The sequence below is a fragment of the Ursus americanus genome, chromosome 7 (genome assembly GCF_024610735.1).
Source record: "Ursus americanus isolate L20-20 chromosome 7, mUrsAme1.1.p, whole genome shotgun sequence".
In the NCBI taxonomy this organism is placed as follows: domain Eukaryota; kingdom Metazoa; phylum Chordata; class Mammalia; order Carnivora; family Ursidae; genus Ursus; species Ursus americanus.
In genome coordinates, this window is record NC_142133.1 from 5835506 (window position 1) to 5848161 (window position 12656).

The following is a 12656-nucleotide window of genomic DNA, read 5'->3' on the forward strand; positions in this document are numbered from 1 at the left end:
TGCCCTCTTTGCAAATATACAGTGATTAATATTTTCCGGGATGGGTCCTTTTATTCAGAACAGCCGTTGGGTCTGTGATGAAATGTGGTAAAAGGAAGACCTGGATGAGAACGAACCCCAAGCACCGTAGGGGGCCAGCAAGAGGAACTAACTGCCTCTTTGGTTGGAGACTTTCTGAATAAAACGGTCTTGAGAGAGGTGGAGAGGAGGGAAGTGTTTGTGGGTGTGTTGATGAGCATTTTAAAAAATGAAATAGAAGCGAAAGGAGAAGAAGGAGGAAGAAATTTTGGTAAATCTATAAAGTCGCCACAATTTATGAGAGTTTAAAAGGCAATTTCTTTTTAAGGGGCAAATTCCTAATTTCCCACATAAAAGTACGGGAATTGAATGGTAAATCCTTCTGTGCCGACAAGACCCCTGAAAAGAGGTATGAAAAAGAGTTACTGTTCGTCTTCCATTCATGTCTCTTGAAAGCCCGTGGATGTGAAACTGCCCTGAAACACACAGCGCTGGGTTTCAAAGCTGCCCGGATGACTTTTCAGAAATGATCTATTGTGGTGCTTTGTTTTGTCCGGGTCGCCCTCGTTTTGTTCTGCTCGGGCTGTATCACTCTTCTGCCGCTGCCATTAATCCACCCTGTCTACTCCTCCCCATTCAGAGGCACATTTTACCCCCTGCCCCGCACAGGGAGCCCTGGGACGACGTGGCTGAAAGGCTCAGCGTCGCTGCTGTGGAGGGACCAGGGCAGAAAGGCAAGGGGGCGGAGTGAGGGGAAGGAGCAGGTGGGGTGCTGGGTGCACAGGCTCACCTGGGTGGTGCGGGTGTCTGGGAAGAAAAGCATGGGGAGTGCGGGAGAGAGGGGAGCACCTATGTGAATAGGCTTTATCCATCTGCTGGGAGCCTGCACACGTGGGGAAAACCTTTTGCTTGCACTTGAGCTGTGCGGCTGAGCTGCTCCGTGAGGCCCTGGGAACGGGAGCTCATGTAGCCTGCGAATAAAACCGCCCTTCATTTTCAGTTTTGCTTTGGTTAACTTGCTTGCAGCTAAGTAAATAAGCTCCTTGTCGCTCCAGGGTGGGCAAGCTGGGCTAAACCGGCAAGGGATAGGATGGTCTGTGAAAAAGACAATGACATCTGAAATCTGTTGTTTGGGTTGTCACTCAATTCGGTTCTCATCCTTGTATCCTCTTGGAAATAGCATTATATTCAATTATATTGTAAATAGGGAAGATGCTCCTTTTTTATTTCTTCTCTGTCCTACACATCTCTCTCTTAAGTGCAAGGGGGATGCTTGGAAGTCCCGAACGGTCCTGTGATATGCTGGGTTATAAAGTAGTAACAAACGTCCCCCAAATATCAGTGGCTTAGCACAGTTTGTTGCTCTCACCACACACCCAGTGGGGGTCAGCAGGGAGCTCTGTTCTTCACGGTTGTTCAGGAGCGTGGGGCAACGGAGGCTCAGTCTCTGCACGTTCATCCACGATCTCCGTGCACAGAAGCAGGTACCTCTCTAGGCTCTCACACTGGCTATTAAATTTCCGGCTGGCTCAGACAGGGCTGTGCCTAACAACTAAGTCCAATGGCTGCACCCTACTGCCGGGGCCACGAGGCTCCCTCTCGGGCGTCCAGGAGAAGGAGGAGAACCAGCCATCCGCCAGGACAGATCCTGCGCATGTTCTCAGGACTCCGCAGAGGGCTGCATAAGAGAACAAAGAACAGGGCAGCGAACCACTTTCCAAAAGTTGCACTGCGTGATAGAAGTCGTGTCGAACACAGTATGATCAGCCCTAGCCTCCACTGGCATTTGAGCTGTGTGACCCTAGGCAAGTTACCTGACTTTCATCCTTGACAAAGTGAATCAGTGTGCTTGATCGGTGGTTCTCAAACCCGAGTGGGCTTTAGATCGCCAGGATCTTATGAGATCATTAAGGACAGGACCTCACCCCCACGGTCTCTGATTCCGCAGGGCTGGGGTTGCGCCCAGGTCTCTGCATTACTGACCAGTTGCCAGGAGATGCTGTGGTCGCTGTTCCAGGGAACACGTTCTCAGATGGTCTCTAGATGAACTCTACAGTCGGACGTAGCAAGGAAATTTAATCTTTCCTACAGGGAATGAGGTAGAATTAGTCGACGAGTTGACTAATAACTACAGTAAAGTTTTCATGTTGAAATCTAACTGGAAGATGATTCACCGGAGCCTCACCAACCCTTAACCTTTTTCGAGAGCACATTTGCATGTTGGGCTGACGTGTATAGTTTAAAGACACATCTCAATTACAAGATGTGGTCCAGACAGCTGCCCTTGTGGGGACAGAGGCGGCCACTCAACTCTGAGCAATTACTTAAAATTAGACTTGTCAAATTTGTTTAGGGTGACCAGGCAAGTACATACATTGACCTAATGTCACTCTTCCTGGAGAGACGTGGTAATGATTTTGTGTATCAGTCAAACTGTTCAAATACTAACGCCGCCTTCATGCCGTAATCAACATTCTGGTCAGATGTCATCTTTAGAGGCCCTTGGGGATTTGCATCCCTTAATTATTCTTCAATACCCAAACCAAGCATTCTTTAATTGGTGTAAATTGAACGGTGTTCAAGTGCAAACAAGGAGAGGGCACGCTGATCAATGATTCCGTGCATGTCTATTGGAAAGCCATTGCCATTAGATCAAGTCACAAATCCTCAACTCCATTTGCTGCCGTGGAAACACCAGCCCACGGAGCCAGCAAATACTATTTCTACTTAAGTCATCACGATTGGCAAGCACGGAGTAAGTTGTGACTCCAAAAATCTCATCTTTCAGGGAAAGGGTTAAAAAAAATCCGTCCTAAAAATACTTTTCTGTTCCGATGTCAGAAACTGCACTCGGGAGCTGCACAAGGGACTCGAGAGTAGAATGCTCGGTTCAGGTCCTGGCTGGTCCCTTAGAAGTCATGTGACCTCTCTGGGTTTTGAGTTCGTCACTGGCAAAATGAGGGGGTCAGATGAGGGGGACTGTAACATCCCTTGGAGATATAACAGCTGAAGGGCTATTTTCTCCAGTACCGACTCCCATGGAAGCCAAGGGAAGGGAGCCCACCCTGCATTTCTTTGAAATCCACGGTCTGGCTCCTATTCACGGAAATGGGCATCGTGTAGCCTGGGATCACGCTTAAAATGGAGACTCTAGTTCAGCAGGTCTGGGGTGGGGGCCGAGGACTCGCTTTTCTGACAGCTCTCGGGTGCTGTAGCGACTTGCAAGAGTAGGGCCTCAGACAATAGGCTAAGGGAGGCGCGGGGGTGGATCTGATCTGCTCAGCACCGGGGCCCAGCACAGCCTGGCTCAGGTTCTGTGACGTTTGAATGAAGGAATGCTGGGGGCCATTCAGAGAGCAGGACAAGCCGTGGACTGACTGATCTGGTGCTCAGGTCTCATCCTTCCCGTCTCCCAGTTTACTTGCCACTAAACGGGCCGGATGCCTCATTGGGTACTGTGCTGTGTGGGAGCAGGAGTTAGGTGGAGACGTGGGTGGGGGGCACTGGTGGGAAGAAGCAGGTGCCTCTGCTCCATGTCTGGCTCCTGACTCATCACCCAGAGGCCACAGCTCTCCAGTGTAAACTCTTAGTGCTTTCTTTCCCCCTTGTTGGTTTCTCTTTGATGTCCATTTCAACCACCGTGCATTTTTTAGAGGAAGTGCAGTCTTCCACATGGCGTGACTGTGGCTCCAAATGTCACTGTTTTATGGAAGGAGTGCCGGTCGGGGAGGCAAAATGTATGGGTACCACTCTGGCTGGCCCACTAACTAGGGCCGTGAACGGCAGTCCATCAAATGCGCTGAGCTCTGCAGTAGGAAGAGCCTTTCCAGCCTAACTGTTCACAGGAGGTAACGTTTGGGAAGGTCCTATGGGATCTGCAGCAGGGAGGTTAATGCGAGTTTGGGTTTCAGTCTGCTGTACCAGGGAGAGTCCTCTCTGGACCAGGGAGAGTCTGCCTCAGGCTGCTCTTGCTGCAACCCCAGGCCCTCTCAGTCTCTCTCCCTCCCCTCCTCTCTCCCTGTCTCTCTCTAACACATGCAGACACACACACACACACACACACACACACACACACACACACACGAATGTTTGCTTTTTGCATGTAATCTATTCTTAGTGCAGGATTCCCCAAACTTGACTGATAAGAATCAATCTGGGCCCTTGTGAAGCTCCTCCATTGCCAGGGAGCTGTCCTGAGTCAGCAGGTGTGGGGTGGGCAGTAGGAATCGATCCTTCCATCCCATTCTCTTTTCCTCTGTCTTTTAGAAGAGTTCCAATTGATTCTTTTTTTCAGAGATGTTTAGGAAAATGTGTTTAGCGCAGGGTACCTGGTGTGGCTGCCTTTTGGAAGTTTTCAAAAACCTTTGTGTCAAGGTTATACCCCAGATCAGAAAGTCTGGGGCTGGGATCAAGCATTAGTGATGTTTAGTATCCCCCAGGGGATTCTCGTGTGAAGTCCGGTGTGGTTTCTTGCTTACTCCCATGGCCCAAGGAAGAAGTCAGGGGGGCCTATCAACTTGTCTGTAGGCCAGTGATTCCCTAACGTGACCGCAGTTAGAATCACCCAGACACATTTTAAAAATCCTGATGCCTAGGTCACACTTCATATCAATTATGTCAGAATTTCTGGGGGTGGGAGCCTGGCATCAGGATTTTTTAAAGATCCCAGGTGATGCCAGCGTGCAACAGAGCTTGGATTCTATTTGGATGTAAGTTTCAGTGATGAGCCATACAGCCCCTGCCCTCAGGACAGGGCACTGAGGACATGCTATCTTTCATCTTTGTGTCTTTAATCACCCGCAAGTCCACTGGGGAGGCCTCTCTCATCTTCACAGGCGCTTCTCAGCAGTGGACCCCCTTAGCACCAAGCAGGAAGAGAATCTGCCTGGCTCTAGCCTTCTTCCCCTCCTGTAGACACCCACATGCTCCCCTAGGAGAGGGGCTTTTCTTAGTATACAGTGTTTTGTTTAATTAGGGTGAAATCCACATAATATGAAATTAACCATTTTAAAGTGTAAAACTCAGCAGCATTTAGTCCAATTCACAGTGATGTACAATCACTTCCTGTCTCTAGTTTCAAAACCTTTTTTATTACCCTGGAAAAACACACCATACCTGTCAAGTACTCTCCATTTCCACTCCCTCTGGCCCCTGGTAGCAACCGATTTGGCTTCTGTCCATATGGATACGTACTCTGGATATTTCACATGGATGGAATATAAAATATGTGACCTTTTGTGTCTGGCTCCTTTCACTTCACATGTTTTCAGGGTCCGTCTGTGCGGTAGCATATTTCAATACTTCGTTCCTTTTTATGACTGAGTAATATTCCACTGCATCTCTGCCTGTTTTGGGGATGAAGTTTTCACAAGCCCAGCCACGTGCCTGGATTTACGTACTATCTATGGTTGCTCTTGCACTTTCATGCCAGAGTTGAGCTCTCATGACAGACCATACAGCCTGCAAAGACTAAAATATTCATTATTTGGCCCTTTATAGAAAAAAAATTGCTGATTCCTGTTCTAAATAGTATTTTTGGGAAACTTTATTATAATCCCATGTATGGAAATTCTGAAGTTTCAACATAGTTGGATTTTTCTCATGACAGAATTTACAAGTTCAGCTGGGTGAACAAATATGATAGAAAGGCTACGACAATTTTGAAAAAGATGCCTAATGGGGGAAGACCTGCAGTACCACATCATTCATATGTCCAGGGACTACATTAGCTGAAGGATGGGGTGCTACTGCAGATATAAGCAAGTCACGGGAAAGACTGGAAGCTAAGAAAGGGACAGAAACATATGATGGAGGTGGCATTTCAGGTTAGTCGAGAGGAGACAGATTAGTCCATAGAGGGTGTTGGACACGTCACCTTGACACCAGCCCTGTAGGAATCCTGAAGCTAGATCCCCTTCCACTCCTTTGAAATAAATTCCAGAGGACTAAAATATTTAATATATAAAAAATATATAAAAGTAACTAAGGTGACTACCTTAGTAAGTTTGTAGTAGAAAGCGTCTTCTAAGCTTTACAGAAAAGAGACAATAGAAGGCAAAAAATTGATTTATGTGGCTAAAATTTGATAACATTAGTGAAAATGTAAAATTTTTGTATTAGAAAAATAATGTAAGCAAAACTTGAAAGATAAAACAAAATTAACTTCAGAAAAGTAGTTTTTGTTATAGACAAATGGTTAATGTCTCTAAGAGTAAAAAAAAATGAATTAGAGTCTGAACAGAACAAAATAAATAAGGGGGAAATATACAAACTAATAATAATGCAGTGAATGCAAATGGCCAGTAAGCATGAGTGTTCAACTTTGCAAATAATTAATGTCAGTGCAAAATTGGTTTAAATACGATGTCATTTTTGTTGGTATTTATCTGATTGACAAAGATGAGGGTGTGGGGAAGAAAGCTCTGTGATATCTTCTTGGATTCAGTATTTTTGGTGGTACAGATCGCCTTTGTAAATGTAAATACTTTTTGTAAATAATGTCAGCAACCTGACATTTTGGACATTTAGTATATAGAAAAACAACTTAAAGATGTTCCTTGTGGATCCCATGAGTAAAAGTTAGCACCATAAACAACAGAAAAAGAAAAAAAACCAAGGTGGTCCTTGCTGCACTGAAAAGGTGGAGGCCATCTTAGTTCTCACCAGCAGGTTATTTTTATTTTATTTTATTTTATTTTATTTTATTTTATTTTATTTTATTTTATTTCTTAAAAATTTTATTTATTTTTTAAAAGATTTTGCTTATTCATTTGACAGAGAGAGAGAGAGAGAGAACAAGCAAGGGAGTCAGGCTCCCCGCCAAGCAAGGAGCCTGATAAGGGGCTCGATTCCAGGACCCTGGGATCATAACCTGAGCTGAAGGCAGATTCTTAACCAACCAAGCCAACCAGGCACCCCTATTTTATTTTATTTTGAAATTTATTTTATTTGAAAAAAAAGTAAAGATTTTGATTTAAAGTCCAGTTAGTTAACATACAGTGTAACATTAGTTTCAGGTGTGCAGTATAGTGATTCAACAGTTCCATACGTCACCCTGTGTGCGTCAAGCAGGCTTTTTTTTTTAACCCGCTTTATGGAGGGTGACGTGTACAGTCTGTGCATATGAAATGTATACAACTCGATGAGTTTAAGGCCAAGTATACGCCCATGAAGCCATCACTGCCATCAGGATCCTGGCCACAGCCACCACCTCTCAAAGTTTCTTCCCCAACCCTTTCTTATTATCATTAGTGTTTTACTTTTTTGTGATAAGGTCACTTGTGATAATATCTACTCTCTTAACAAGTTTTAAGTGTGCGATACAGAATTTGTAGCTGTGGGCATTGTGCTGTATAGTAGATCTCCAGAATTTATTTATCTTGCAAAACTGAAACTTTGTACCCTTGACCATCAGCTCCCTGTTTCCCCCACCCAGTAGGATTGGATCAAATAAGCTGTGACATAGCCGCATGATGGTTTTCCAAGGAGTCATTGCAAGTGAGGTAGCATTTTCAACATTGATATGGATTCTAAGTACTCTGTTTTTTTGTTTTTTTTAAATCAAGCTTGTAATTACATTCATTTTTCTCTTTTATTAAGAAACTCATCTTCTGGATCCATTAAGGGGCAAAACAATGCACCTCATTGCCCACCTTGTAAAAGTGATGGCTATTACCTACCTTAAAACATTTTACTTATTAATTTCTGCCAGAGACATTACATTTAACATGTAAGACTTGAAACATACAAATCCATGTTTTAGGACGATGGACTTCAGCTGGGGTGCGTGTATGCGTGCGTGCGTGTGTGTTTGTATGCACACACGTGTGAGGATGCCTGTGTTTGCGCCTATGAGTGTACGCTCCCTGGAGAGCCTAGCCTCCAGCTGACGATGATCCCACACCCCAGCTACCTCCAGCAGTTCTGTTCCCTTTTAAGACACATCCGGGGAATTAATAAGCCAAGTGAAGACATAAACTGTCTCTCTGAGGATAAAACCTTCCTACCTGGAGGACTCCTTTATCTTCCGAGTGGAACAGCATGGGATGTGGATGCCAAGGGAAACCACAGATAAGTCTGAGAAAATCTGCCATTTGGCAACAAGCTCCATAATCATTAGTCAAACCTTTGGAAATTCTTGCCTTCCTTTTTGAGTTCTTCTGGGGTCTTGTCCACTTCCTCTGGTCCTTTGAAATTAGTTCTACATGGTAACTATGTCCCTGCCTGCCCACCCCACTCTCCACTTTATCTCCCCACTCCTTCCATCCAGGTGGGCTGGTTCAAAGGCAATGGTGTGCCAGATGCATGGTGCTCTTGGTCCTACTTAGAGATACAGGAGCGGTTGCCTGAGAGCAGTGACCTTCAAGCTTTTTAATTGCTCATCCTTTTATCACGAAAATATTTTGAGCATAAGCTTCCAATACATGCTTATCTACCTATCTACCTCTCATCTATCATCTATCTATCATCTATCTATCATCTATCTATCTATCTATCTATCTATCTATCTATCTATCTATCTATCTATCTATCTATCATCTATCTATCTATCATCTATCATCTATCTATCTATCTATCTATCTATCTATCTATCTATCTATCTATCTATCTATCAGATATCTATCTATCATCTATCATCTATCTATCATCTATCTATCTATCTATCTATCTATCTATCTATCTATCCGTCTATCCATCTATCTATCCATCTATCTGTCTATCATCTATCTATCTATCATCTATCTATCTATCTATCTATCTATCTATCTATCTATCTATCTATCATCTATCTATCATCTATCTATCTATCTATCTATCTATCTATCTATCTATCTATCATCTATCTATCATCTATCTATCTATCTATCTATCTATCTATCTATCTATCTATCATCTATCTATCATCTATCTATCTATCTATCATCTATCTATCTATCTATCTATCATCTATCTATCTATCATCTATCTATCATCTATCTATCATCTATCTATCTGTCTATCTATCTATCTATCTATCTATCTATCTATCTATCTATCTATCATCTATCTATCTATCTATCATCTATCTATCTATCATCTATCTATCTATCTATCTATCATCTATCTATCTATCTATCTATCTATCTATCTATCTATCTCTCTCTCTATCCATCCATCTATCAATCGTCTACCTATTTACTGTGCACCTCTACTATTGTACTAATAGATTATATACATTATAAAATTTACATAAAGGTGAAAATGGCAAAATGATGGCATTAAAAAACAGAAGTTGCAACATTTTCTCCTCATGTCCCATGACAAGTAGACCAGAGGGGGAAAAGTCTAACTTGAGGGGACTCAGGGGCACTGCAAACACGCGTCCAGGGCAGGGCTTCCTTCCCCAGTGATCTGCCTGGTCCAAGCTGCCCCCCGGGCTGCTGTAAGCACAGGACACAAGGTGCTGCTCCAAGGGACTTGAACTAATTTGTCTCTGGGAGTTTCTTTCACACTCTTCCCTCACTTGCAGGTCTTCCCCCTGCCCTTGAAGCTACACTTGGGTTCTCTCTCAAGTGCTCTATTTCTCAGGACTTGTATTTGGCCAACCAACTCTTAAGCCAGGCAGGCAGATCCAGCCCCTCTCCTCTGCCTTGTGGGCAGAGCCCCGGTTTGGAAGTACCCTGCTTCCTTAGCTGTCTTGAACTTGGACTTGTTACATCGGTACAAATGCTGGCTTGGGGAGATGGATGGATCCATGGGTGGATGGACTTGTGGGATTGGTCAAAAACCTCAAGAAGCTTGAAAAGCAAGGATGCAGAGGCACACACCTGGGCTGGATCTGTGTGCTGGAAAGGGGCACAACTGCTGTGTGCCTCTGAGATGCAAGTCCCACGGGAGCGGAGAGTTTTCCTGACACTCTTCCGTCGCTTCTGTCCTCAGCACCTAGAGCAGTGCCCAGCACAGAGGAAAGACCGCTGAATGTATGCATGATACAGATCCTATCTTGGAGTGGTATCAGTCAGGAGCCAAGGTTCCGCTTTTGGGGATAATCTCACTGACTTATTCCAATAGGCTACTGGGACTAAGTGGTAAGAAAGGTTTTAGTGTCATTTCCAGCAGTTTCTCTAGCCAGCATTGCTAGTCCCCATTGGGAGTCCTGGCGTCCTCGGAGACTTGATTTCATCATGATGCTTTTTTCCTGGAATCTCTGGACCCACTTTTTTTCCCTGCTGATTTTCCCCTTCTGTCTAAAAAATCTCTTAGTTCCCCCATTACCCCATCCCCCACCCCCCCTCACAAATGGACTTTTGCTTTGGGCTTCCTTTCTATTGCACCCCTTCCTCCTTCTAAAGGAATTAAAAATTAAGCATATTCTTTATTGTGGTAGAAAACATAAGATTGAACCTCTTAACCATTTTTAATTGGACAGTTCAGTAGCGTTAGAAGTACATTCACATTGTTTCGAAACAGATCTCCAGAATTTGCAAATCTGAAACTCTATACCCATTAAATGATAACTCCACTTTTTTCCCCTTCACCAGTCCCCTGGTAACTGCCATTTTTTAAAAAAGATTTTATTTTATTTATTAGAGAAAGAGAGAGCACAAGCAGAGGGAGTGGCAGGCAGAGGAAGAGGGAGAAGCAGGCAGAGGCAGAGGAAGAAGCAGTCTCCCCACTGAGCAGGGAGCCTGATGCGGGGCTTGATCCCAGGACCTTGGGATCATGACCTGAGCCGAAGGCAGGCGCTTAACCACTGGGGCCACCCAGATTCCTTGTAAGTCCCATTTTATTTTATTTATTTATTTTTTAAAAAGATTTTATTTATTTATTCGACAGAGATAGAGACAGCAGCGAGAGAGGGAACACAAGCAGGGGAGTGGGAGAGGAAGAAGAAGCAGGCTCCCAGCAGAGGAGCCTGATGTGGGGCTCGATCCCAGAATGCCGGGATCACGCCCTGAGCCGAAGGCAGACGCTGAACGACTGAGCCGCGCAGGCGCCCATGTAAGTGCCATTTTAATGTCTGTTTCTATGAGTTTGATTACTTTAGGTCCCTCATATAAGGTCCCTACAGTACCTGTCTTTTTTGTGACTGGCTTATTTCACTTAGTGTCATGTCTTCAAGGTTTGTCTATGTTGTAGCATGTGACAGGATTTCCTTCTTTTTTAAGGTTGAATAATAATATTTCATTATTTGTACATATCATATTTTCCTTACCCATTCATCTTTCAACAGATGTGTGGGTTTCTTCCACATCTTGGCTATTGTGAATAATGTTGCCACAAACATGGGTGTGTATTTATTTCTTTGAGACCCTGCTTTGCAGTCTTTTGAACTTATACCTAGAAGTGAGATTGCTAGATCATATGGTAGTTCTATTTTTAATTTTTGGGGAAACTGCCATATTGTTTTCCATAATGTCTGGACCATTTTACAGTCTCACCAAGAGTGCACAAGGGTTCTTTGCCAACACTTATTATTTTCTCTTTTCTTGAGAGTAGCCCACTTAATGGGTGTGAGGCGATATCTCATTGTATTTTTAATTTTTTGAGGCACCTCTATACCGTTTTCCATAGTGATTGCTCTACAGTCCCACTAATAGTGCACAAAAGTTCCAATTTCTCCATGTCCTCACTAATCCTTGCTTTTTTCTGTTATTTGTTTTTGTTTTGATTTTGTTTTGTTTTGATAGTAGCCATCCTATGAGGCATGGGGTGATAGCCCATCGCGGTTTTGATTCACATTTCTCTGATGATACATGATGTTGAACATCTTTTCATATGCTTCTTGGCCATTTGCATGTCTTCTTCGGAGAAATGTTTTTTTCAAGTCCTTGTTCATTTTTTATTTGGGTTATTTTTAAAAAGATTTATTTATTTAATTGAGAGAGAGAGTGTGAACACGTACTCGTGCACATGGGGGGAAGAGTAGAGGGAGAGGAAGAGGGAGAGAAGCAGACTCCACCCACTGAGCACAGAGCCCAACGCAGGGCTCGATCTCACGACCCTGAGATCATGACCTGAGCCAAAATCAAGAGTCTGATGCTTAACCAACTGAGCCACCCAGGTGCCCCTATTTGGGTGATTTTTATTTTTTTAATTGAAAAAAATTTTTAAAAATTTTTATTTAAAATCCAGTTAGTTAAGATACAGTGTAACATTAGTTTCAGGTGTACGATATAATTGTTGTTGTTGAGTTGTGGTTCTTTATGTATTCTAGCTATTAACCCTTTATCAGATAGATGATTTACAAATATTTTTTTTCCCATCTGTAAGCTTCGTTTTCATTCTGTTGGTTGTTTCCTTTAATGTGCAGAAGCTTTAAAGTTTAATGTAGTCCCAGTGTTAAATGTAGTCCCAATTGTCTATTTTTGTTTTTGTTACCTATGCTTTTGGTGTTTTATCTAAGAAATCATTGTAAAATCCAATGTCATGAAGTTTTTCCTCTATGTTTTCTTCTGGTAGTTTTATAGTTTGAGGTCTTAGATTTAGGTCTTCAGTCCATCTTGAGATAATTTTTGTATATGTTGTAAAACAAAGGTCCAACTTCATAATTTTGCATTTGGATATCCAGTTTTCCCATCATCATTTGTTGAAGAAACTCCTTTCTGCATTGAGTGGTCTTGGCACCCTTGTCAAAGGTCATTTGACCATTTACACAA

General features: G+C 43.3%; 1 long non-coding RNA gene across 3 annotated transcripts in view; it reads left to right on the forward strand.

Annotated features, from left to right (window-relative positions):
• The window catches only part of LOC123776002 (uncharacterized), a 69979-nt gene that overhangs the window by 24912 nt on the left and 32411 nt on the right, over positions 1–12656 (forward strand). For all 3 annotated transcript variants that reach the window (XR_006775244.2, XR_015725104.1, XR_006775245.2), the window contains one exon: positions 10834–10998. This is a non-coding gene — a long non-coding RNA (uncharacterized LOC123776002). The remainder of the gene's footprint in view (positions 1–10833; positions 10999–12656) is intronic.